This window comes from Hylobates moloch, unplaced genomic scaffold (assembly GCF_009828535.3).
Source record: "Hylobates moloch isolate HMO894 unplaced genomic scaffold, HMol_V3 SCAFFOLD_10, whole genome shotgun sequence".
Taxonomy (NCBI): Eukaryota; Metazoa; Chordata; class Mammalia; order Primates; family Hylobatidae; genus Hylobates; species Hylobates moloch.
Window position 1 is genome coordinate 27541948 of NW_026652285.1, and position 7500 is coordinate 27549447.

A 7500-nucleotide genomic window follows, 5' to 3' on the forward strand; every position below is an offset into this window, starting at 1 on the left:
CTCCCCTGCCCAGCGTCTCTTCCCAACCCCCAGTCTCCCTCCCCAGCTTAGGCCAAGGAGTGGTAACTGGCTGTGTCTGAATGACATGGTGACACCGAGTATGGAGCTAAGGACTTATGACTGCTGACGTTCTGCTGTCCCAGATCAATATACCAAGAAGTTGGGGTTGGGGGGGACTGTTGGGGAAGAGGGGACTGGAGGTGAAACTCCAGGGATCTGGCAGGGTGGACTTAGAGTCAGACAGACCTGGGTCCAAATCCTGGCTCTGCCATTGGCTGGCTGTGTGAGGCTGGAAAAGTAATTTCTTTTTTTTTCTTTTTTTTTTTTTTTGAGACGGAGTCTCGCTCTGTCGCCCAGGCTGGAGTGCAGTGGCGCAATCTCGGCTCACTGCAAGCTCCGCCTCCCAGGTTCACGCCATTCTCCTGCCTCAGCCTCTCCGAGTAGCTGGGACTACAGGCGCCCGCCACCACGCCCGGCTAATTTTTTGTATTTTTAGTAGAGACGGGGTTTCACCGTGGTCTCGATCTCCTGACCTCGTGATCCGCCTGCCTCGGCCTCCCAAAGTGCTGGGATTACAAGCGTGAGCCACCGCGCCCGGCTGGAAAGTAATTTCTTTAGCCTCTCTGAGCTTCACTTTTCCTCTCTGTAAAATGGGCTCATCACGCGCATCTCAAGATAGGGAGAATAAAGGAAGGCTCAGCAAACATCAGTGTTCTGCCTTGACCCTCTCAATTTTGATTTTTGTTAACAAGAAGAGCAATAATGCTTCACTAGGCAACTTACATTCCACAAGGCAAATATGAAAGTCGTTCTATCTCAGCAAGCCCGGGCCTTTCTCTGAACTGAGGCTTTCCACTTGCAAAACAAGGATGTGAACTGGTGGCTGGTCTCAGCCTGACCTTGGGTTTGGCGGGTAGAGGTTGCAGCTCGCCGCCAGAGGGCGCCAGGCTCTAACCCTAGTTAAAAGGATCTGAGCTCCCACAGGACCATGGCCTTGGAGGGACCTGTTCTGGCTGCTACTCATGTGGGGACCCAGCCCCACCCGACAGACAGCGGATCTAGGGATTGACTCAGATGCCAGGGCCACTTATAGTTCTATCCTGTCACAGAGGTAAACCTACGTGCCTAAGAAATGACAAGTACTCCACAAATGTCAACCAAACTGTAGCTTTCATTTTTCTCCTTTGCAAACAACAGATTCCTCTTCTGGGTCCTCTCAGGGATGTGGTGACAATCCAGGAGGAAGTGGTAGTAGATGTGCTTTCTACACTGCATGGCCATGTGTATTAGTTCGTTTTCATACTGCTTTGAAAAGAACTGCCCGAGGCCAGGCGCAGTGGCTCACACCTGTCATTCCAGCACTTTAGGAGGCTGAGGCGGGCGAATCACCTGAGGTCAGGAGTTCAAGACCAGCCTGGCCAACATGGTGAAACCCCATCACTACTAAAAATACAAAAATTAGCCAGGCATGGTGGCGCATGCCTGCAATCCCAGCTACTTGGGAGGCTGAGGCAGGAGAATCACTTGAACAGGGGATATGGAGGTTGCAGTGAACCGAGATCGTGCCACTACACTCCAGCCTGGGCAACAGAGTGAGACTCCGTCTCAAAAAACACACAAAAAACAAAAAGGACTACCTGAGACTGGGTAATTTATAAAGGAAAGAGGTTTAATTGACTCACAGTTCAGCATGGCTGGGGAGGCCTCAGGAAACTTACAATCATGGCAGAAGGCGTAGGGGAAGCAAGGCACCTTTCTCACAAGGCAGCAGGAAGGAGAAGTGCTGATCAAAGGAGAGAAGAGCAACTTACAAAATCATCAGCTCTCGTGACAACTCACTCACTATCACGAGATTTCCCCATGATTCAATGACCTCCACCTGGTCTCTCCCTTGACACATGAGGACTATGGGGATTACAATTCAAGATGAGATTTGGTGGGGCTGCAAAGCCTAACTACATCACTATGTCTAGAACACAGCAATGGTTCTCACTCATCTTCATGTGTTCCTGTCAGAGGCATTTGAACCAGAGCGACTCCGTCTTGAACAGGGGCTGGGTAAAATGAGGCTGCGACCTGCTGGGCTGCATTCCCAGGAGGTTAGGCATTTTTAGTCACAGGACCATATAGGAGGCCGGCACAAGATACAGGTCACAAGACTCTGCTGATAGAATGAGGTAAAGAAGCTGGTAAGAACACGCAAAAACCAAGAGGGTGATGAAAGTGACCGCTGATTGCCCTCACTGATTTTTCTTTTTTTCTTTTTCAGCAGAGATGGCGTTCCACCATGTTGGTGAGGCTGGTCTCAAACTCCTGACCTCAAATAATCTGCCCCCATCAGCCTCCCAAAGTGCTGGGATTATAGGCGTGAGCCACCGCACCTGGCCTCACTGATCATTATACGCTAATTATAATGCATTAGCATGCTAAGAGATGCTCCCCCCAACGTCAGACAGTTTACAAATGCCATGGCAACATCTGGAAGTTACCCTCCATGGTCTAAAAGGAGGCGGAACCCTCAGTTCTGGGAAATCCCCATCCCTTTTCTGGAAAACTCATGAATAATCCACCCCTTGTTTATTAGTATATGATCAAGACATAACCATAAAAATAGCCAAACAGCAGCCCTGGGGGCTGCTCTGCCTATGGAGTAGCCATAGGCTCTTATTGATTGATTGATTTTGTAGAGATGGAGGCTCACTTTTTTGCCCAAGCTCAAACAATCCTCCTGACTTGGCCTCCCAAAATGCTGGGATTACAGGCATGAGCCACCACACCTGGCCCTTGTTTCCTTACTTATCTAATAAACTTACTTTACTCTGCGGAATCACCCTGAATTCTTTCTTGCGTGACCCCCAAGAACCCTCTTTTGGGGTCTGGGTCAGGACCTCTTTTCAGTAATATTCCCATAGTGCTTGCCACAGAGCCCTGCTTAAAGAAAGCACCGATTCCTGGCCTGCAGACCCACTAAATGAAGATGATAGTGGTACCTCTTCCCCTGCCAACACCATGCCCTCTGGCACAAGGCGGATGGCCACTGGCAGTGATGGGGATGGAGTAAGTGCTATGAGACTAGGAGAGGACCACCCCAGAAACACCTGAGGTCACAGAGTGAATGAAGGCAGGTAAAGGAGCAAAGGGAATGGGAGCCCCCACATACATGACCCCAGGGCAGCAGCTTGGCACGCACCGAGTCCTCCATCACACACACTCCCCCGCCCCACCCCCCATCCTGGCTGTCTAACTGCAATCCCTGCTGCCTTCAGTTAATCAACCAATGAGTGGTCATTCATTGCACATCTGTTCTGGGCCTCATGGGGGCAGTGGGAGGTGATGAAGAAGCAAGGGTTCTACAAAGAGGTCAAAGCTGCATGAGGAGCCAGGGAATGGCTTGCTTTTTTTTTTTTTTTTTTAGACGGGCTCTCACTCTGTCACCCAGGCTGGAGTGCAGAGTCATGATCATTGCTCACTACAGTGATGTCTCCTGGGCTCAAGGGATCCTCCCATCTCAGCTTCCCAAGTGGCTGGGACCACAAGTGTGTGCCACCATGGCCTGCTATTTTTTTTTTTTTTTTTTTTTTTTTTGGAGAGATGGGCTCAAGTATCTACCCGCCTTATAGCTGTGAGCCATTGCACCTGGCCAGAATGGCTTTTTTTGAAAGTGAGGACATGAAAGTTCAGAAAGGGGAAGAAACTGGCTGTGGCCCTGCAGCAAGCTGGCAGCCATCCCTCACCTAGCCCTGAGCTTCAGAACCTTACTCACAGATCATCTTACAAATGCCTCTTTGCTACCTTGTGAGGGAGGCAGAAATTACTCCTCGCCCTTATCAGATGAGAAAACCAAGGCCCAGTGAGGTAGCTGAGGCCGTCTAAGGTCATATGAGAGTCAGGAAGGGTCAAGACTAAACCCAGGTCCACATGGTTCCAGCCTGGCTTCATCCCTGTTTGCAGACCCCCCCCAATCCCAACCCACCACTGGACAGAGCCTGGCCCAGCTCTTAGGCCAATGTCTTATTCCAAAATTAAATGGCAGCAGCAGAGGAAGGGATAGATTGGGGGGTAACTGCCCCCAGATGCCAGGACCTATGCCCTGGAGAAACCCTTGGGCTGGGGATAGCTGTGACATGCACACACATACCTTGAGCCCCTTGTCTCACCCACTCTGAGCCAACTCAGGACCCGGTGGGGGCTCACTCCACTAATTTGGAGCCTGGGCTCTGCCTCCACTTCTCTCTGCCCTGGGAACTAACTCCATCTGCCTCCAGGGCCTCCTGAAGACACACAGGGAGAGTTCAGTATTTCTCTCTTCCTGTCTCCAGTGTCTGCAACAGCAAATCCTATCATTGCCGCTCCAAATTTTTCTCAAAGAGGAAGGCTTCTTTCTTACTGAAATAGAAACTAAACCAAGCTACATAATACAGTTTGAGAACAGCCTGGCCAACATGATGAAACCCCGTCTCTACTGAAAATACAAAAAATTAGCCGGGCATGGTGGTAGGTGCCTGTAATCCCAGCTACTCAGGAGACTGAGGCAGGAGAATTGCTTGAACCTGGGAGGCAGATGTTGCAGTGAGCCGAGATGGCACCATTGCACTCCAGCCTGGGTAACAACAGCAAGACTCCGTCTCAAAAAAAAAAAAAAAACAAAACAGTGTTGGGGAGGTAAACAGGGAGGGCAGGGCAGGAAGATTCCTGGAGGAAATGAGGCCTAAGTGGCCTTGAAGGCTGGGGGCAGGGGGAAATGCTATTTCATAGAAGCAGGGCTCTGTGGCAGTGGGGCTGAGCACTTTAGGGGCACACACTGAGAAATTGCAGGAAATGCCACCACAGGAGGAAGGGGTGTTAGGAAAGGCCTGAGTTTCTGGCAGAGAGTTTAGATTTCACGTTTAGTAGAAACAGAACTGCTTCAGGGTGAGATATCTTACCTCTGTCCCTCACTCTATGGCCTCCTGAAAGCCTCTCTCCCTGTCTGCCTTGGGATTCCCATTGCTTCAATGAAGAGATAGGCCCAAATGATTTCTAGATGACATTCAAAGGACATCATGTTCCTAGCAGATAATGTCAGGTGCCCAAATATCCACATTCTCCTTTCATCATCAAAGACCTTGAGATGGTACATATGTAGGTTAGTTATATAACAAAAAGATAATCTGGCTGGGAGCGGTGGCTCACACCTGTAATCCCAGCACTTTGGGCGGCCGAAGCGGGTGGATCACCTGAGGTCAAAAGTTCAAGACCAGCCAGCCCAACATGGTGAAACCCTGTCTCTACTAAAAATACAAAATTAGCTGGGCCATGGTGGTGTGCGCCTGTAATCCAACCTCCTTGGGAGGCCGAGGCAGGAGAATCACTTGAACCTAGGAGGGGGAGGGTGCAGTGAGCCGAGATCATGCCATTACACTCCAGCCTGGGCAACAAGAGCAAAACTCTGTCTCAAAAAAAAAAAAAGATAATCCATTTATAAATTTAAAAAAATTTTAAAAACAAAGAGCTTGAGATGGGCACACAGCCACTCAGCTAAAGACATCTCATAGGTTGTCTTTGCAGCTAAGTGGGGCCATGAGACTAGGCTTTAGCCAACGGACTGAGAGTTAAAGTGATTTTTGCCATTCCGTTTTTAGGAATGGATGTGCCTGCCTATGGCAGATTATATATTTTTCAAAGATGACGCAAAAATATCTCCTATCTCATGTGTGATTCTACAGTGGGGTCTGTGTCCCCTCTTCTTGAATGTGAGTGCACTTGTGACTGCTTTGACCAACAGAATATGGGATATGATGCCATATCTTCTGAGGCTGAGTCACAAAAATGATTGTCATGACTTAAATTGTGTCCCCGCTGAAATTCATATGTTGAAGTCCTAACTCCCAGTACTTCAGAACGTGACCTTATTTAGAAATGGGGTCATTGCAGATGTAATTAGTTAAGATGAGGTTGCCAGGCACGGTGGCTCACGCCTGAAATCCCAGCACTTTGGGAGGCCAAGGCAGGTGGATCACAAGGTCAGGAGTTTGAGACCACTCTGGCCAACATAGTGAAACCCCATCTCTACTAAAAATACAAAAATTAGCCGGGTGTGGTGGCACATGCCTGTAGTCTCAGCTACTCCGGAGCCTGAGGCAGAATCGCTTGAACCTGCAAGGCGGAGGTTGTGGTGAGCCTAGATCATGCCACTGCACTCCAGCCTGAGAAACAGAGCGAGACTCCAAAAAAAAAAAAAAAAAAAAAAGATGAGGTCATACCACAGTATGTGAGCCCCTAATCCTGTAGGACTGGTCTCCTTTGAAAGGGGGAAATTTGGACACAGAAACAGACATGCAAAGACGGAAGATGATGTGAAGAGGCACAGCTCAGACACCCATCTTCAAGGCAAGGAGAGAGGCCTGGAACAGATCAGAAGGAATCAACCTGCCAACTCCTTCATTTCAGACTGCTAGCCACAAGAACTGTTGTTTAAACCACCCAGTCTGTGGTTCTTTGTTATGGCAGCCCTAGCAAACTAACCAGCAATGCCACCTTCATCTGATTCTCTTGAAATACTCCAAGCAGGAGACAAGTTACCATGTAAGTCCAACTACCCCAAGAATATCAGGCTGGAGAGGCCACATGTAGGTACAATGGTCAACAGCCCCGGCTGAACTCAACAGCCGGCACTAGCATGCGAATGAGTCTTCTCAGGCATCAGCCCAGTGCATCCTTAACCACAACCCTGCCAACCTCTGATAGTATCCCCATGTGAGACTCAAAGCAAGAACTGCCAGGGGGAGCACTTCCTGATCCTGACCCACAAAATCCTGAGTGATGTACAATGGTTGCTTGAAGCTGCCAAGTTTTAGGGTAACTTACTATACAACATAGTAACCAGAGTGCCTGCCTTCCCCTTCCCTCCCTTGCCACTGGCCGGAACACAGAGGAGGCCATGGTGGGCTATCTTCAGTCCTGTAAATGACATAGATGAGGGCATGGGGAAGCCACAAAAGAGGAGCCTGGGCTCTTGGATGCCCTCATGGAGCACAACTGCCAACTCCCCAGGTGCCACTCACATTTCATGCAAGAGAAATAAATTTCCGTCTTGTTTAAGCCACTGTTAATTCCACCTGTTTTTTTTTTAAGCCAAATCAATACCCTAGTAACATGATATATGTAAAACAAACAATTCAGTGTCTAGCACATAAATAAGTGCTTTTTGAAAAAGGTAATTATTACTATTGTCATTATTATTATACTAATAATTATTATTAATAATATTATTACCCTAAACTGCTCAACACTCCTCAAAATGAACATGAGGTGGACCCATGTCACTGATGGTCAATGAGACCTGTCAAGCTGGGCAGAAATTGTCTGTGGCCATGCCTAATTCATACCAGGTCTCTCTTCTATCCGCCTTAAACTGACTATAGCTCTCCCAGGCAGACCAATAGACAGGGGATCATGGACACCAACACACAGACACATCCTCCCACTCCCCACCCACACAATGAACCAAAACTCCGGGCA